The 20,518-nt window shown below is 39.5% G+C and overlaps 1 non-coding gene across 1 annotated transcript; it reads right to left on the bottom strand.

The window, feature by feature from the left end:
• Positions 1-1,702: 1,702 nt before the first annotated feature.
• Positions 1,703-1,808, bottom strand: LOC128287681 (small nucleolar RNA R71). The gene has a single exon (XR_008278381.1). It is a non-coding gene; the product is annotated as a small nucleolar RNA R71 (small nucleolar RNA).
• Positions 1,809-20,518: the final 18,710 nt, after the last annotated feature.

Here is a 20,518-nt window from a genome sequence, read left to right as displayed (position 1 = left end):
AAAGGCTAATTTTGGGCTATTTTAGGCATTCCAAAGTCTATATAAACACCCTAGAAGAGGATTGGAATGACACACAAAGTGAAAGGCAAAAAAATACTAAAAGAAAGCCATCGGAATCAGCTCGGAAGCAGGATTTACATCAAGACTAAAGATTTTCATACAATTACCTAGACGTTCTTTGGGTTTCTTTATGTTTTGTTGTTTTCCAAAACTTTGAGATGTTTTCCATTATTAGTATGAACTAAACTCTTTAAATACCTGAGGGAGATAAAACCTAAGATGAATCTTATTATTATTTGAGTTATATGATAAATACTTGTTTTTATTCTTAATCGTGAGTTTTACCCTTGTTTTAATATTCCATGATATTAATTCAGGTTTTTGATGTGCTTATTCCGTGGAGGAAAAGTCCCTGTTTAAGAGTAGATCATTCATAATTAAGCGGAGTTGCATGGAATCCTAGAGATAGGACGACATAAATCTGTCGGATTAGAGTCAAATCTAATAAGAGAATCCATAGAACGAGTTAATGCGACAATAGGGGTTTTAATTAGAAAGAGATTTCAATTAATCAGCCTAGAGTCAGTTGCTTTTAGTCTCGAAAGGGATATTAACATAAATCAGGGATTTCTACAGATTAAGTCAAGTGAATAGATCGTCTAGCTTGAAAGTAATAAGTGAAGTCTAGGTGGATTCTTCCTTGGGTATTATCTTCTCAATCGGTTTTCTAAAAAATATTTTCCAACTTTAATCTCTTTCGCAATCTTAGTTAATTAATTAATTAATAGATAAAACATTCTCTTAATTTTTAGGCTAGATAATAAAAAGATAGTAATTACTAGTACTTTTAGTTGTCGTGGATACAATATTTCCGGTCTCACCATAACTATACTACTGTTCGATAGGTACGCTTGCCTTAAGTCAAATTTTGTTAGTTAGTTTTACGACCATCAAGTTTTTGGTACCGTTGCCGGGGACTAAGATATTAGGAACACTTGATTTTTATTACTTTAGTCATTTTTACTTTTATTGCAATTTACTTTTTGTTTTTAGTTCAATTTTTCATTAATAATTTTCCTTTTTCTTTTTCTTTACTTCTAGCAGGTTTTTATAGTTTATGACTAGAAGAAACCTGTCAGAACCTCTACTTTTTGATAGTAAAATCGAGAGCACAGCTCACAAAAACTGAAGGGAAATAAAACGAAGCCTACAATACATAGAGGAAGGGCAAGAGGATGATATCCATACTACAACGAAAGAGATGGCTAAAAATCAGAATAATCTGCTACCTCTTGTGGTTGCGGAAAATCCAGTAGATTAGAATCCTACTCCTCGTGCTATGTATGATTATGCTAAACCTACTTTAACAAGAACTGAATCGAGTATAGTTAGACCTGCTGTTGCTGCAAATAATTTTGAACTGAGACCTAACACGATTCAAATGATACAACAGCTTGTTCTGTTTGATGGTTTGCAGGACGAGGATCCAAACACTCCTTTAGCAAATTTCCTAGAATTCACCTTCAGCTTGTTTAGTTTAATGGCATTTCTAAGGATGCCATTCACCTTCAGGTGTTTCCATTCTCATTGAGGAACAAAGCTAAACACTGGTGGAACTCGTTACCATGAGGGTCAATCACCACTTAAGAACAAATGACCAAAAAATTTTTGCTTAAATATTTTCCGCCGGTTAAAATAGCTAAATTACGGAATGATATTTCTTCTTTTGTGCAGATGGATTTAGAAACACTCTACAATACATGGGAGAGGTACAAGGATCTATTGAGAATGTGCCCTCACCATGGATTACCCCTTTGGCTACAAGTTCAAACCTTCCACAACGGTTTAAATCCCTCGACTAGACAAATGATTGATGTAACTGCTGGTGGAACTATCAATAATAAGACACCTGAAGAGGCCTATGAGTTCATAAAAGAGATGTCACTGAATAATTATCAGTGGCAAGTTATGAGGACAAAGTAGACGAAAGCAGCCGATGTTTTTAACGTCAACTCGGTTACTATGCTTTCAAATCAGGTAGAACTTTTGTATAGAAAATTTAATGGTTTACTTGGTTCTACGTAGGTAAATCCAGTAATGCAGTGCGATGCAAATGGAGGTGGAACGAGCAATTTAGAATATTCATCTTAAGGCCCTAACATGGAGAACGAGCAAATGAATTATATAGGTAATAATTCTCGACCCTAAAATAATCATTATAGTAACACTTACAATGCAGGTTGGAGGAACCATCCAAATTTCTCATGGGGAGGTCAAGGAAATCAAAGACCACCACCCCCGCCAGGCTTTCAACAACAGCCTTACCAGTAAGAGAAAAAGTCAAACCTTGAAGAGATGATGACAAAGTTTATTTCAGTAGTAGAAACCCGTTTTCAGAATACTAAAACTGCACTTAAAAATCAACAAGCATCAATTCAAGGGCTCGAGAATCAAATAGGACAGCTGGCTAAGATGATTTCAAAGAGACCATCAGGGAGCCTACCTAGTAACACCGAACCCAATCCAAAAGAGCATGTAAAAGCAGTTACATTAAGGAGTGGGAAAGTGTTAGCTGAACCTAAAAAGAAGTTACCACCAAAAGTTGACAGAAAAGAAGAGAAGGAGGAAAAACCCGAAAACAATGAAAAACTGGTGTTGAGGGAATATAAACCACCAATCCCATACCCAGCAAAGTTGAAGAAAGACCGCATAGATGCACAATTTGGTAAATTTCTTGAACTTTTGAAGCAATTACATATTAACATACCTTTTTGTTGAAGCTATCTCGCAGATGCCTACATATGCAAAATTTTTAAAGAAGTTTTTAACAAATAAAATGAAGTTTGAAGAATTATCTACAGTGAAACTCAACGAGTAGTGCTCGGCCATACTCCAAAATAAATTTCCAACCAAACTAAAATATTCAAAAAGTTTTACTATTCCCTACTTAATTGGTAGTTTAAACGTTGAGAAGGCATTAGCTGATTTAGGCGCTAGTATTAATTTGATACCCTACAAAATGTTCAAGCAACTTGGCCTTAGAGAACCAAAACCTACTAGGATGAGTATTTAACTAGCTGATAGATCTGTTAAATATCCTAGGGGAATTATAGAGGATGTGCTTGTAAAAGTAGATAAATTTATATTCCCTGTTGATTTTGTTGTGCTTGACATGGATGAGGATGTTGAGGTGCCTTTAATTTTAGGTCGTCCATTTTTAGCCACTGCTAGGGCTATTATTGATGTGGGCGATGGTAAACTTGTGCTTAGAATGGGTGACAAAGAAGTTATTTTCAAAATTTATGATGCCATGAAATTCTCTAGGGAACAAGATGAGTCTTGTTATTTTATTGACTCTATTGATCATATTACTCAAGATTCTTTGCAGGAAATTGTACATAAGGACACGTTAGAACTGTATCTTGCTCAAAGAGAGGAGGTAAATGATGATGATTCTATGATAGGTAAGATAAAAGCCAAACTAAATTCCAATGAGCCCTCACTGAGACAGAAGAGCTATGAGAGTATTGAAGTAAACAATGAATTAAAATTAAAACCCTCTATTGAAGAACCGCCTAAGTTGGAATTAAAGCAACTACCAGATCACTTAGAATATGCGTTTCTTGGAAATAATTCCATATTACCAGTGATTATTGCTTCAAACTTACAGTCAGCCGAAAAAGACGAGTTATTCCAAGTATTGAAGTAGCACAAAAGAGCCATAACTTGGAAAATTTCTGACATAAGAGGGATCAACCCTTCTTTTTGCACACACAAAATTTTAATAGAAGATGAATACAAACCATGCGTGCAAGCTCAAAGAAGATTGAATCTTAATATGAAAGTAGTCGTAAAAGCTGAGGTAATTAAACTTCTAGATGCTGAAATTATTTATCCTATTTCTGACAGTTCTTGGGTGAGTCTTGTACAGGTTGTTCCTAAGAAAGGAGGCATGACATGTTGTGGCCAATGAGAAGAACGAGTTAATTCCAACGCGAACAATCACAGGATGGAGAGTTTGCATTGACTACAAAAAATTGAACGATGCCACAAGGAAGGATCACTTTCCCTTACCATTCATTGATCAGATGTTGGAAAGATTATCTGGGCATATGTATTATTGCTTTCTAAATGGACTCTCTGGTTATTTCCAAATCTCAATAGCTCCTGAAGACTAAGAGAAGATGACGTTTACATGTCCATACAGTACTTTTGCTTATCGAAGAATTCCTTTTGGATTATGCAATGCTCCTGCTACGTTTTAGCGATGCATGTTGGCCATCTTTGATGAACTCGTGGAAGACATTGTGGAGGTATTTATGGATGACTTCTCGGTATTCGGTAACTCTTTCCATCTTTGCCTTAAAAATTTAAAACAAGTTTTAATGAGATGTGAAGAAACAAACCTTGTACTAAATTGGGAAAAATGTCACTTCATGGTTCATGAAGGGATTGTGTTAGGGCACAAAATTTCTAGCAAGGGAATCGAGGTTAATAAAGCAAAAGTTAAAACTATTGAGAAACTGCCTCCCTCTAATTCAGTTAAGGCTAATTGAAGTTTTTTAGGTCATGCTGGATTTTATAGGAGATTTATTAAGGACTTTTCTAAAATAGCTAAGCCTTTAAAAAATTTGTTAGAAAAAAGATGTACCTTTCAATTTTAGCCAGGATTGTTTAGAAACATTCAATACTTTTAAAGATAAATTAATTAACGCTCCGATTGTAGTTGCACCTGATTGGAATTTACCCTTTGAACTAATATATGATATGAGTGATTTTCCAGTAGGTGAGGTTCCTAGACAACAGAAAGACAATTAATTTCAACCGATCTATTATGCTAGTAAAACTTTGACAGATGTTCAAGAAAAGTATATGATGACCGAGAAAGAATTGTTGGCTGTGGTTTTTGTATTTGATAAATTTAGATCATATTTAATATTATCTAAAGTTTTCGTTTACACTGACCATTTAGCTCATCAATACCTACTTACTAAAAACAGAAGCAAAACCTTGACTAATAAGATGGATTTTACTGTTGCAGAAATTCGATTTAGAAATTCAAGATAAGAAAGGGGCAGAAAATCTTACAGCAGATTATCTATCTAGTTTAGAAAACCCACATCTCAAAGGATTTGACGAATAGGAGATAAATGACTCATTCCCTGAGGAATAACTCTTTGTAATATCTGACTCTGAGGAACCTTGGTTTGCAGACATTGCGAATTATTTAGCTGCTAACGTTATACCAAAAGGGTTGACACATCAGAAAAAGAAGCGATTCTTTATTGATGTGAAAAACTATTTTTGGGAAGAACCTTTTCTTTTTCATATATGTGCAGATCAGGTAATTTGAAGATGCGTTATAAGGACAGAAGTAATAAAAATTTTGAAACATTACCACTCAGGACCGACTGGAGGACATTACAGCGGAACTAGGACTACACATAAAACACTCGAATCAGGTTTTTACTGGCCCACATTATTCAAAGACGCAAACAAGTATGTTGCTACTTGCGATAAATGCCAACGAACAGGTAATATCTCTAACCGTGACGAGATGCCCCAAACATACATGCTTTTATGTGAAATATTTGATGTATGGGGTATTGATTTCATAGGTCTATTCCCTAGCTCATTTGGGAATAAATACATATTAGTAGCCATTGATTATATGTCTAAATGGGTGGAAGCTCAAGCCTTACCTACTAATGATGATAGAATAGTGGTACAGTTCCTTAAGAAACTTTTTTCTCGATTTGGAACACCTAGAGCAATTATCAGTGATAGGGGCACTCACTTCTGTAATACTCAATTTGATAAAACCCTTAAAAAATATGAAGTTTACCATAGAACAGCTACCCCTTACCATCCTCAAACTAGTGGACAAGTCAAAGTCGCTAACCGAGAGCTTAAATGTATCCTAGAAAAGACTGTAGCGACAAATAGGAAGGATTGGGCAAAGAAATTAAACGATACTTTATGGGCCTATAGAACCGCTTTTAAAACCCCCATAGGAATATCTCCTTACAGACTTATTTATGGGAACAGTTGTCATTTACCATTTGAACTAGAACATAAAGCATTTTGGGCTATAAAATTCTTAAACTTTAATCCTAAACTTGCGGGTAAAAAGATATTGATGCAATTGAACGAGCTAGATGAATGGCGAGCTAATGCCTACGAGAACTCACAATTATACAAGGAAGCAACGAAGCGCCGCCATGATGCTCGTTTAAAGCAACACAAGTAATTTGAAGCTGGGGATCTTGTCCTGTTATACAACTCAAGGCTCAAATTATTTCCTGGGAAGCTTAAATCACGATGATCAAGTCCCTACATAGTTCAAACTGTTTTTCCATACGGTACAGTCGAGGTAAGTCATCCAATCCAAGGCACTTTCAAGGTAAATGGACATCATCTTAAACTCTATAAAGGTGTAGATTTTAGAGACAATGAGAGGAGCTATGGCTCCACGAACCTGCCTAAGCATACCTGCCAGGTAAAGTCGAGCTTAAACTCTAAATAAGCACTTCTTGGAAAGCAACCCGAGCACTAACCCCACTAAATAACTTATTTGTTTTCCTTTTTGTTTTATAATCTGACTGCAGGTGTTTTCAGCATACATGGCCTAGCACACGGGCGTGCTTTAGGCCGTGGGATCCCCACGAGAAAGAAACACAGGCGTGGCCTCAGCTGTGCTAAAACAGGACAACCATTTTTCTCATAACAGGATGACACACGGGTGGCGATAAATAGCCACGACCGTGCGATACAGCTGTGTGCCACCACACGACTAAGGGACACGGGCGTGTCCCAGACCATGTTGAAACTGCACTTCAATTTCCCAAATAAATCAACAAAGACACGGGCTACAATAAATCACCACAGCCGTGTGAGGCGACTGTGGGAGGCACATGGCCTGTCAAACGGGCGTGCTTAAGGCCGTGTGAAAACTTGTCCAAAAATCGAAACAAAAATTAAAATCAGAATAGAATACGAGCTTAGGCCACGGCCGTGCTTAAAGGCCATGCGCAATCCTGATTAATTGACACTGGCGTGTTGGATTGACACGGACATGGGAAAAATGAAGGGAGCACCACATGGCCCTGAAATGTGGCCGTATGAGGGACACGACCGAGACACATCAGCGTGTTCGAAGGCCATGTGCTATACTGACTTAAAACATCAACCCATAAGCATGAGCCATGAACACGAGCGCGTCGAATAGAACACGGGCATGGGAGAAGTGAACGAACATGCACACGACCATGCGACATGGCATTGTGCACCACACGGCCTGGGGACACGGGTGTGTCGAAACAGCAGTGTGCGATCTTGAGTACGATTTCACAAAAAACACGGGCTAGGAATGTACCATACGGGCGTGTGCCTATGGTTGTGTAAGCCCCATTTTGGGGTTTATATAGCCGTGGCCCCCAAATTAAAAACCCCCAACCCTAATTTCCCTCTTTCCTATTTAAACCTTCTTTTCACTATTCATCATCTTCTCTAACCAGCCACCCTCTATTCTTCTTTCCTTTTTCTCTTTTCCCTTCTTCTTACCACTACTCCCCCATTTTCTTCACCCCCATCCTTCTTTTCCACTTTTCTTTCTCTTCTCTTTTTTTTTTCCTTTCTATTCTTTTCCTTTCTTCTCCATCCCCCTCCGACCACCACACACGCGCCGCCACGCACCACCGCACCCCATCACCGACCACCACTCTCAGTTTTCTTTCTTGCATCTTTAGCTCTGTTTTACTATTTTAATTTTTCATATTAATGTTGATTTTCTTAGTTCATTAATAATTTTTTACTTCATGTTCTATATGACTGTATTATTATTATTACTACTACTCTTGATTTAATATTTTTGAGGTTCCTTCTTTGGAAACTATTTGTATTTCTCTCTGAGTCGAATATTTAAGTATATTTCTATTTTCCAAAAATCTCGTCCTTTACAATGGTTTGATTTCGGGCTTTTATAGCCACGATTATGATTACATAAACTGGAAAGAAATCAAAGATTTCTTTCCATTTCTTGTCTGCTGTATCATATCTTTGATTGATCTGCTGAAATCTTTGTAGTTTCCTTTTATTTACAGGTAACCTACGAGAATCTCGCTTAATCACTGAGGTTTGCACGTTGATAGAGCTAACACCAGATTCTGACGTATCTTGCGCATTGATGGTGGTGCGTCGATTGATGACAGAGTCGAGAAGTCACGGCGTGCTTGGTGGCGATGATTGAGATGAAAGGTCATGTCGTTTGAAGTGCCCGAAGCTTCTAGAAACTCCTTACGGCGCGAGGAGGGAAGAAACCCTAGGGTTTGATTGTGTGTTTGGGGTTCATTGGGCCTGCTAAGAATTTGGGCCATGACTGTATTGGTGTATTGGGTCACTGTAACGGGCTATGGGGTTACTGGGTTTATTTGGGTTGCTAGGTAGTAGCAGTGGGTCTGCTGGGTAGGACCTTGTAATTTGGACTTTTTAAATGGACATTTTTAATTTTTATTTTTTTGCTTTCAGCCCGGTCAAATTTGGGCTATTACAGCTGCCTCTCTTTGCTCATTGCTGTATAACAGCAATCGAACAAAGATTCATAGAAAGACCAAATTTGACTAATCATAGTCTTCAATCTTCTTGACTGTCATGTCGATATCTTCGATATGCTCTCCGCCAAACACAGGGACGTTAAAACTGCTTCTTCGATTTATTCTCTGACAATACAGAGGTGCCAAATTATCTTAGATTTGTTTCATCGTAAGCACGTGAAAGCCAAATCAGCTAGGTCATCAATTTGTTCCTTGTAAGCACAAGGATGCCAAATCATCTTGGATCTTGCTTCAGTCTAATTGTCTGAAGATCAGATATGCCGCGTATCTGTTCCCCATTGAATGTGGAGATGCCAGACTTCGATTTGTTCTCTAACAATACAGAAACGACAAATCATTTTAGATTTGCTTCATCGTAAACACGTGAAAGCCAAATCAGCTATATCTTCGATCTGCTCCCCGCCGAATACAGAGAGATAAGATCTGTCATCTTGGATCTGCTTCAGCGTAAACATCTGAAGGTGAGATCTGCTATGTGTCTGCCTTCCATCAAAGTGGAAATGCCAGACTTCGATTTGTTCTCTGACCATACAGAGACGACAAATCATCTTAGATTTGCTTCATCGTAAACACGTGAAAGCCAAATCAGCTATATCTTAGATCTGCTCCCCGTCGAATACAGAGAGATAAGATCTGTCATCTTGGATTTGCTTCAGCGTAAACATCTGAAGGTGAGATCTGCTATGTGTCTGCCTTCCATCAAAGTGGAAATGCCAGACTTCGATTTGTTCTCTGACCATACAGAGACGACAAATCATCTTAGATTTGCTTCATCATAAACACGTGAAAGCCAAATCAGCTATATCTTTGATCTGTTCCCCGCCGGATACAGAGAGATAAGATCTGTCATCTTGGATCTGCTTCAGCGTAAACATCTGAAGGTGAGATCTGCTATGTGTCTGCCTTCCATCAAAGTGGAAATGCCAGACTTCGATTTGTTCTCTGACCATACAGAGACGACAAATCATCTTAGATTTGCTTCATCGTAAACACGTGAAAGCCAAATCAACTATATATTCGATCTGCTCCCTACCGAATACAGAAAGATAAGATCTGTCATCTTGGATCTGCCCTGATAATGGTCAGATCTGCTACGCTGCAGACTGTTACCCTACTGTTTTGGGTTTTAAAGCACACTGTCTCCTGTAAAATGATTATGCCTGATAATTTAGGATGCTATGCTTGAAGTGAGTAAAATGTTCCTAATTAATCATGTTATGATGTAAAATGTTGTGAATATGACCCCTATCCTAGACGTCATCATTCATTCCTTCATTCGTCTTTTCTTTTCTCAAAGTTTCATTCATGCTCAGCCTGTAAGCCGTCCTCCAATGCTACGATCCACTGAGGATGTCTGTAAGAACTGAATTATTGACTTTGTCTATTTTCCTTTTGGACTGGAAGAAAGGAATTCCATAAGTTCTTTCATCCCTTACTTACGCGAATTTCTCGAACAATTGTCCTGTATTAATTTCTTGTATTATCTAGAAATTCCAGAGTAATGCGCAAAACCTCGTTTGTGAACATATTTAATTCATCTATTATTATTTCAATGCAACATACTTAAAGAATAATAGAAGATGAATAAAGTTTTAAGAATAATTGGATTTGAATGAATTGTCAAAAAGATACAAAAGGGAATCAATCTGCTAGCCTATCTTTTAGAAGAAATAGAATCTAAAGATAGCCAACAAGATAGAAGTTAGATCCTCTAGATATCCCTGCTTGAGCACCTATACACTAGCTTCATGAAGTCTTTCTTGAGTTCAACATATGTTTAAAAGATCCCAAGTACTCTGTTGATACCCCAGTTTACAGCATTCTTCGCTCTTTGTAGCAGGATCATTGTGTACTCTTTAAAATTTGAGCTGCCTTTTTCGGGTTTTTAACTCAAAACCCCTTTGGTCACATGGTGCCCTTTGCGGGTTTTCACCTTGGCCTCTCCATTTTTTTTTAATCTCAAGGTGCCCTTTGCGAGTTTTCACCTTAGATTCTCTTCTTCTTTAGACAAAGTATCTTTTAACTTAGTCCGAGTTCGCTGGATTGGGTAAACTTTTCCCATCCATTTTCGCTAAGATTAACGCACCACCGGAGAAAACTTTCTTTACAACATACGGCCCTTCCCAATTTGGCATCCATTTTCCTTTAAAATCCTTTTGAATAGGAAGAATCTTTTTCAGTACAAGGTCTCCCTCATGGAATTCTCTTGGTCGAACTTTCTTGTCATAAGCTTGCACCATTCGTTTTTGATACATTTGACCATGTCGAATGGCTTTTAACCTATTTTCCTCAATCAAGTTCAACTGGTCATACCGTGATTGAACCCACTCAGCTTCGTCTAACTTTACCTCAGTCAAAATTCGAAGAGAAGGTATTTCTACTTCAATAGGTAACACTGCTTCCATCCCATAAACTAGCGAGAATGGGGCTGCCCCAGTAGAGGTTCTGACAGATGTTTGATAGGCCAAGAGTGCAAATGGCAACTTCTCATACCAATCTCTATAGGTCTCAGTCATCTTTCCCACTATTTTCTTAATATTCTTGTTGGCAGCTTCTACTGCCCTATTCATTTTTGGACGATAAGGAGAAGAATTGTGATGCTTGATCTTGAACTGGTCGCAAATCTCCGCTATCGTTTTGTTATTTAAGTTCAACGCATTGTCAGATATGATCTTCTCAGGCATTCTATACCGACAAATGATCTCTTTTTTTAAGAATCGACTCACAGCTGCCTTAGTAACATTCACGTAAGAAGCTGCCTCTACCCATTTTGTAAAGTAGTCAATTACCACGAAGATGAACCGATGTCCATTTGAAGCTTTCGGTGATATTGGTCCAATGACGTCCATGCCCTATATGGAAAAGGGCCATGGAGAAGTCATAACATGTAAAGGTGAAGGTGGTACATGAATTTTATCCCCATAAATCTAGCACTTATGGCATTTCTTGGTGTAGTTGATACAGTCCCCTTCCATAGTGGCCCAATAATAGCCGAACCTCATGATTTGCCTTGCCATCGTGAACCCATTTGCATGCATCCCACATACACCTTCATGAACTTCTTCTAAAATTAGCTTAGCTTCCACAGCATCAACACATCTCAAAAGTACTTGGTCTTTTCGTCTTTTGTACAGGATATCTCCATCTAAAACATAGTCACAAGCTAACCTCCTCAAATTTCATTTGTCATTTACACTGGCCTGCTCAGGATATTGACGATCTCTCACATATCGCAATATATCTTGATACCAGGGGCTATTATCATTTTCTTCCTTCTCAATGTTACAACAATGAGCTGGAGCCTCATAAACACTCATTTGAATTGGTTTTATTTCTTCTTCTTTATTCGCCTTGATCATTGAGGCCAAGGTTGCTAAAGCATCTGCCATCTGATTTTCTTCTCGCGAGAGATAATTGAAAGTGATGATATCAAATTCCTCAAGTAACCCCAAAACTACCTTTCGATAACTAATCGATTTAGGGTCCTTGTCCCCCATTCACCTCTGAACTGATAAACGACCAACGCCGAATCTCCATATACTTCTAGGGTTTTTATACCTCGCTCTATAGCTGCTTGAAGTCCCATGATGTATGCTTCATACTCAGCCATATTATTCGTGCAATCAAAGTCCAACTTGCACGTAAAAGGGTAATGATCGCCATTCGAAGATACCAAGACTACCCTAATTCCATTTCCAACTGTACTATAAGCTCCATCAAAATTGAACTTCCAAGAAGAATTTTCAGTTATTGCTATACACATCGACTCCTCATTTGGAAAATCGAAGTTCAATGGCTCATAATCCTCTAGAGCCCTACTGGCCAAGAAGTTTATTACCGCACTTCTTTTTATAGCCTTCTGACTTATGTAGACTATATCAAACTCTGAAAGCAAAATTTGCCATCTCGCCATTCGCCCATTTAGAGCCATTGGCTCCATGATGTATTTCAACGGATCAAGTTTTGAGATAAGCCAAGTGGTATGGTATAGCATATACTCTCTTAATCTCTGAGTTCAGCACACAACACAACTTTTCAATTGGTGAATATCTCATCTCACAGTCAGTGAATTTCTTACTGAGGTAATAAATTGCCTTCTCCTTTTTCCCTGACTCGTCATGCTGGCCAAGCACACATCCCATAAAATTACTGAACACTGACAAGTACAGTATTAACGGTTTATCTGGGCTTGGTGGAGATAATACCGGAGCATTCAACAAATACTGCTTGACCTTTTCAAAAGCATTCTGGCATTTCTCATCCCAAGTTCCTTGATTGTGCTTTCTGAGGAGGCGAAAGATAGGATCACATTTCTCGGCTAGTTGTAAAATGAACCGAGCAATATAATTTAACCTTCTTAGGAATCCTCGAACTTCTTTCTGAGTACGTGGTGGAGGTAATTCTCGTATGGCTCTGACCTTGTCTGAGTCGATTTCAATTCCTTTTTCACTGACTATGAAGCCTAACAACTTTCCTGATCTGGCTCCAAAGGTACACTTTGTTGGATTGAGCTTCAGTTGAAATTTTCTCAACCTTACAAACAATCTTCTCAAGACCTCGATATGCTCTTTTTTCGTACGCGACTTGGCAATCATATCATCAACGTATACCTCAATATCCTTATGCATCATGTTTTGGAACAAGTTCACCATGGCCCTTTGGTACGTTGCCCTTGCGTTTTTTAATCCAAATGGCATTACTTTGTAGCAAAAGGTGCCCCCAAAGGTTATAAAGGTGGTTTTATCCATGTCCTCTAGATGCATCTTTATTTGGTTGTATCCTGAGAAATCATCCATAAAGGAGAACAACGAATATCCCGCTGTGTTATCTACTAAAGTGTCAATGTGGGGTAAAGGAAAATTATCCTTTGGGCTTGCTTTGTTCAAGTCTCTGTAATCAACACACATTCGTACCTTCCCATCCTTCTTAGGAACAGGCACAATGTTAGCTACCCATTCGGAGTACTTCACTTCTTGCAAGAATCCTGCGTCAAACTGCTTCTTGACTTCATCCTTTATTTTCAAAATGATATCTGGCCTCATTCTTCGCAACTTCTGTTGGACTGGCTTACAATCCTGTCTTATCGGAAGACGATGTACCACAATGTCAGTACTCAACCCAGGCATATCCTGATATGACCAGGCGAAGATATCCTTGAACTCTCGAAGCAATTCAACCAAACCATGCCTTGTGTTCTCGCTAATTAGGGTTCCGATTTTCAACTCCTTCCCTTCCTCTAGGACTATATTCTCTATTGCCTCTTTCTCATGTGGTATGATTTGTTTCTCCTCTTGCTTAACTATTCTTAACAGACCGAGAGATACGTCACAATCTTGAACATCTTCAAAATCCTGAGGTTCCCCTAAACACATGTCTTGCTCGCCAGAGAAATTAGGAGCCGTAGTATCAGCGTTCATATCATTAATATCTAGGGACCTGTGAGGGTATAAAAGAATACACAAAGAATGAATGAATCAAAGAATGATTGTTTATGTGCTATGAATAAAAGAATAAGAATTGCTAGAATTCGAAGGAATATTGGTTGATAAAAATGAAACAATACTCGTTCAAATTGATAAAAAGTTATGTTTTATTTAAATAATTATAGATGAACATGGGCCTCTTTTCACAAACATAATCTTATTACTCCTAGGCCCTAGGGTAACAAACATGTTTCGAGAATTACTCTGAAAAATTCCTAAAGACTACAGGAAGGTCTTCCACGATCCAATTGTTCAGAGAGCTCCCCGATTCGTAAGGGCAAATGCCCTCGAGGTTTTCTTATTCCAATCCCTCATTGTGTACAGCATTAACCTGATGACTTTCCTCTATCAGGAATCCTCCTGACTTAAAAGATTTGGATATAGGTGGGAATGTCATCGGTTCCCACTCCACCTCTCTTCCATTCAAACGCGCCTTTCTTCTCGCTTGGCGCTTCTCCATTTCTTGCCTCCTGTGTTTATGGTCTGGCTTGAAACCCAAACCAAAGCGATCCTTCTTCTCACTCAGTTTTGAGTTTTGAACCCCTCCTTGCAATTGTCTTCCTAGCCCTTTTCCCGGCAATGCTCTTTTCCCCATCATCATTTGCAGGGCCATCCTCGTGGCTCCAGACATTTTGGGTACCGGCACTTTGCTTCCTTCCAAAATGAAAGTGGCATTAATGACTTCTAAAGAGCAGAAAGAACATTCAATATCCTCTTCATTTGCCTCAACATAAGGGGCCTTGCTGGTAACTGCCGCTATAATGTCCTCCTCTGCATTGATGGTTATTAAGCGACCATCTGTTACTGACTTCAATTTTTGGTGTAGTGATGAGGGCACCGCTCCTGCCGAGTGTATCCATGGTCTCGCCAACAAAAAATTATAGGAGGGTTTGATATCCATCACCAGAAAATCAACTTTATACGTATTCGACCCAATCTCCAGAGGGATGTCAATTCGTCCCATTACTTTCCTTTCAGTTCCATCAAAGGCTCTTACCACGTTATGACATGTTTTCATATGCGAACTGTCAATGGGCAATCTGTTCAAGGTGGATAGCGGCAGGACGTTCAAAGCGGACCCATTATCCACGAGTACACTTGGAAGTGTGTATCCTTTGCACCGAGTAGTGATGTGTAGGGCTTTGGTTAACCCTATGCCCCCAGGTGGAATTTCATCATCATTAAAATAGATGAAATTGTCAGCACTGATGTTGTTTACTAACCGGTCCAGTTTGTTAACGGATATGTCATGGGTGACATATGTTTCGTTAAGCACTTTTAACAACGCATCTCAATGCACCTCAGAACTCAAGCGTAGGGCTAACACTGATATATGTGCCGGCTGCTTGCGCAACTGCTCGACCATACTATACTCGCTATGCTTTAGGAATTTTAGAAATTCCTTAGATTCTTCCTCCTTTACCGGCTCATTAATGGGTACTTCAGTCTCCTTCTCCCTTTCAGCCTTGACATTTTTCGCCTTTGCGGGCTCCACTCTGGTATTCCCCTCGTCATAACGTTTCCCACTTCGTGTATGGGAACTTTCATTTTGCATGCCCCTGGCCGCGTTAGCTATACTCTCCACCTCAGGTATTGTTATATTGCAGTCATAGCTCCATGACACCCTCCTGTCATCCTTGTAAGGGAAAGGATTGGGTTTATGGATGACTATTTTGGGTCCAGTTTGCGATCCCGCCTCATTATTCCCTAGCAAGGAAATAATGATTCTTGGTTGGCTGGTTCTTTTTCGTTCATTCTCCAGCACACATATTTGTCCTTCACAAGAACTACCCTCAGAAACCTGTAGCTCTTTGTTAACCATAAGGCCTTGTACCATGGCCTTGAACTCTTCACAATTTTGGATCATATGACCCACCTCTCCATAGAATTCATAATGGTTCTCTATTCCTTCTCCTCCTTTTCTAGAGGTCAGTATACCTCTCTTCACCATTTCTTCTCATATTACTTTCATAGGTATCTTCACCTCAGTAATATCTTCCTTGACTTTTCCTTTCTTTATTTCCTCAATGGCATTCACTCCTTGATTGCCATGATCCGGTAACGGGTTTTCAGTATTAGGGGCACTATTAAATTTCACAACCCCCAATTTGATAAGCCTCTCCACGACCTTTTTGAACACAGTGCAGTTTTCAATTGAGTGCCCCGATATTCCTGCGTGATATTTGCATTTAGCATTTGCATCGTACCATTTGGGGCTAAAAATATTCTCGCAGGGATTGCAGTTTGGTAAAGCTCACGATATGTCACAGGGATAGGAGTGAATTGCATCTTCTCCGAATTCTGTCTTGTACCCGATTCCTGTCATTGAGTACTTTGTTGCTCACCGGGTAGCTGCTTTAGGTTGTCTAACTGTGATTGCCCTGGAGTTAAAACTATTCATGTTATTCACCTTATTGTCTTTTCTCCTTGAGGCCGATCTTTTAGCCACTTCCCCCTCGATTTTACCGCCCCTCACGGCATTCTCAATCATCTCACCTGCCATAACTATATCCGCGAAACTTTTCGTGGTACTTCCAATCATATGTGTGATGAATGGTGCCTTCAAAGTATTAATAAATAACATGGTGGTTTCCTTTTCCAACAATGGTGGTTGTACTTGCATTGCCACCTCTCTCCATCGTCGTGCATATTGCCTAAAACTTTCATTAGGCTTTTTCTCCATGTTTTGAAGTGTGATCCTATCTGGCGTCATATCAGTCACATGGTTATACTGTTACATGAAAGCCTGTGCAAGATCTCTCTATGAACAGATTCTTGCACGGCTCAACTGATTGTACCACCTAGCCGCTGCTCCCACTAGGCTATCTTGAAAACAATGGATCAATAGTTGATCATTGTTCACATAACCAGTCATTCTCCTACAAAACATTGTTATGTGTGTCTCTGGGAAAGTAGTCCCGTTGTACTTTTTAAATTCTGGCATCTTAAATTTATGAGGAAGTACCAAATCTAGAACCAAACTTAAGTCTTTGGCATCAATCCCATGATGATTGCCAGCGCCTTCCAAAACCCTAAACTTCTCCTCTAACGACCTACAATGATCTTCCAATTGTTTCGCGGATTCCGTGGCCATTCTTTCCTTCTTCATTAAATCTAGATCAGGAGTGATAGGGTTGATTGAGCTATCACCCAAATTATTTCCCAACCCAGATGGGAAATTTATGGGGATTCCGGCATCCACTGGCCCATGTTGAGGCCTCCCGGTGACAGATGGCCTTCTAGGAGGTGCCTCGATTTGCAGGGGCACATGAGGTGGAGTAAAACCCGGAGGAGGACCTTCATTTTCCTCTTCAGTGATTGCCATGGGAGCTTTTCCTTTATCAGTGACTCTTAGCAATTGAGCCATTTCAGCCATCATGTTTCTCTGAGCCTCTAGTATCTGCTCTCTCATTTCGTTCTGCATTTTGGCCAACTGCTCTTGCATTTGATCTTGCATATCTTTTTGTAATTGCTCGAACCTTTGATCCATACTCTTAGTTTTAGTACGAGTGCCATAAGGATGTGTAATTTCCAGATTTTCTTTTCTACCTTTTGAAATAAACTTTAACTAATCAATGTCTTTCTATAACTTTGAATGCAAAGGATGTGATGAAATGCTATGAGATGTAAATGCATGAATGCAAAAAGAATATCGATTCTGGTTCAATTTCATTTAGAAAATTTTATTTAGAAAAAGAATATCTTCACATATAAGAGGATTACAAATACGTTTTCGCTCTAAGGCCCAAAGCTTTAACTCTATCTAATAAAAGGGCTAACTCTCGTCCTACATCCGACGATGATGAATACATCAGACTCAATACATCAGCTCGAATTGCTAAGTCCTGCACATGTTCAGCGACCTCTCGAATCTGGGCTATGGCCTCGCCAATGACATGATCCCTTTCTCTGACCTGTCCCTTAGCCTGATGAAGCTCTCCCTTCAAATAGTCTTCCTACGCCTCGAGCTGCTCAACCCGGAGTTCACCATCATGCAATGCCATTTTCAAATCCTCAACCTTGCTTTTTAGCTCCTTTAACTCGACCGTAGAGTCATGGTTTTGGTGCCAATGCAGGGATCTTCCAAGCTCAATTACCTTAGTCTTCAATCCTTTATTCTCTTCCTCTAATGCCAAATTCTGCACTTGCATCTCTTGGAATTTCCTCTCCCAATACTCAGCTCTAGCCTTTTCCTCTTGGACCTCTTTCTGCAACTGCTCTGAAGATCCTCCTACTCTCGCCCTCCTTAATGATACCTGTTCCCTTTTGTAATGCTCCTTTAGATCATCTCGATCTTCCTCAATCTTCCTCTTTTCTTTCCTCTCTTTCTCGACCTCCATCTTTTGAACCTCGACGTCCAAACTCAAGTACATTTTTTCTTCTTCGAGCTTTGCTGTCTTCTGCTCGAACTCCAAGTTTTTTCTCTCGAATCTTGCTTCATAATTTCTAACTCTAAGGGCCTTACTTGCAAATATTCCTCCATTGGTCGAGCTCCTTCCACACTTGGCTTAGGGATATTATCATTAACCCTTCTACCTCTCCATTCAACGTATTCCGGCATGGTTGCAGGGCTAATAGCTACTCCTTTCAACCGACAAGTCTTTTTCCAAGCCCTAGAAACTTTACTAACCTTCCTCTTGTAATCGGCTCCTTTATATACGAACTCACTTTGAGCCAACCCCTGAGTCGCTGGTACGAACTATCTCAATCCATGCTGCCTCAGCACGAGCAAAGGGGCATAACCAATGGCACCCCAAATTCCCAACAGGGGGACCCAATCAAAACTGCCGCATCGGTAAAGAACCTCACCAGGAATCATCCATGGAGCCCTCCACTCCACATCTTTCGACTGAAGGTTCTGAAGTAACGCAATCTAATTCTCTTCTGGAACATCAACTCTCCTACTTGAAGCTACTATGTCTTTCAACGGTGAATAATCCTCGAAGAAGACTCGACAAACCACCCTATCTATCAACCGAAAATGACTGTAGAACCAAGCCAAAAGTAACTGAGCACACCCTATAAACCTGCCAGCACCAGCCCTCCTACATGCACCTAAAGACCTGAATGTTTCCGCCAAAATTGCAGGGACAGAAGTGACCTTTTTCCTGAGTCGATGAAAAAGATCCGTGGCTGCCTCATCCACATATCCCAAAGCCCTAGGGAAAACCATCAATCCATACAAACTTAAGGCAAAAACATCTACTTTCTTCGCCTCATCAGGGTGTGTCAGAATCAAATCTTTTAAAGCATCCCACGAAATGCACTTGCACTCACCCTTTTCTTTAATTTAGGCCGTGGCCCACTGCTCGCTCATCCCCGTAATAATCATCAATTTCTTCCAAAAGGTAGGGACACAAGCAGCTCGAGAATAAATCCTATCGTTCTGAAACCTGGAACAACGAAGCAAGGCAGTGTACTCCTTCACAGCAGGTACCATATCTACTTCCCCAAAAGTGAAGCAACTATACGCCGGGTTCTAAAACTGAGCAAGGGATCGGAATAAGTGCTCGTCTACCTGAACATCAAGCAAGTAAGGTAAGTCTCCGTAATTGCTGTAGAATAACTGCTTGGTCTCTTTGCCCCACTGATCCTAAATTTCCTTAAGCTCTTGGAGATTATTCTGCGTGACACTAATACAAGTGTAATCTGACAACTCCGACACGTATCCCTTAGCTATACTATCTCCCTTTTCTAGTTGAGTTTGCTCAGACCATCTATGGACGTTGGCGTTGCCCTCCACTCTATCAAGAAGTCCGTTCTTCATAATAAAACTTCCTAACTTAGAAACTGACCGTGAATCGATACCTTTGTAAATGTAAAATGACATGCAAACAAAAGAAAAGAAATAGTTAGTATCACATGATATTAATAAACTCAAGAATGATATGTGAGGGTAATATCTAAAGTATAATTCTAACTAAGTTGAGCTCTTATGGTTTTTCTATATGAGGTTTTAGTTCTAAAGTTGAGGTACCTGAACCAGTAGATTATTCGATCCTCACCCATTATAGGCTCATTTGAATCGAGTTCAGTTCAGGGGAATACATTTCCCTATGGCTACACGGAGATGAAAATCTCACGAAACCATAGGTACGTATGTATCCCGAAAGTGATCCACTATCCTGCACGGAGGCGAAAACCTTACGAAGGCGTAGTTTCTCACTCCCACTTAAGGGTGTGACCACAACGGTCATGCAAATGCAATGCGTATCAGAATATAGCAACACATGTAATAATACAAACACATGTAATGCAAAGAGGATTAAATTTTAAAATGTTTAATTTCTGAAATTAAGACAAGAGATAATCAATTACACGGCTTGACTCTCTTATTGGTCCCCAGTGGAGTCGCCAAGCTGTCGAAACCATTTTCAAATCGAGTTTTGGAAAATGGGAATCGATTTTAAAAAATGAAAAAGG

The sequence above is a fragment of the Gossypium arboreum genome, chromosome 13, assembly GCF_025698485.1.
Source record: "Gossypium arboreum isolate Shixiya-1 chromosome 13, ASM2569848v2, whole genome shotgun sequence".
Taxonomy (NCBI): Eukaryota; Viridiplantae; Streptophyta; class Magnoliopsida; order Malvales; family Malvaceae; genus Gossypium; species Gossypium arboreum.
The sequence above is the reverse complement of the archived record's forward strand: the minus strand, read 5'-3'. Positions and strand labels throughout refer to the sequence as shown.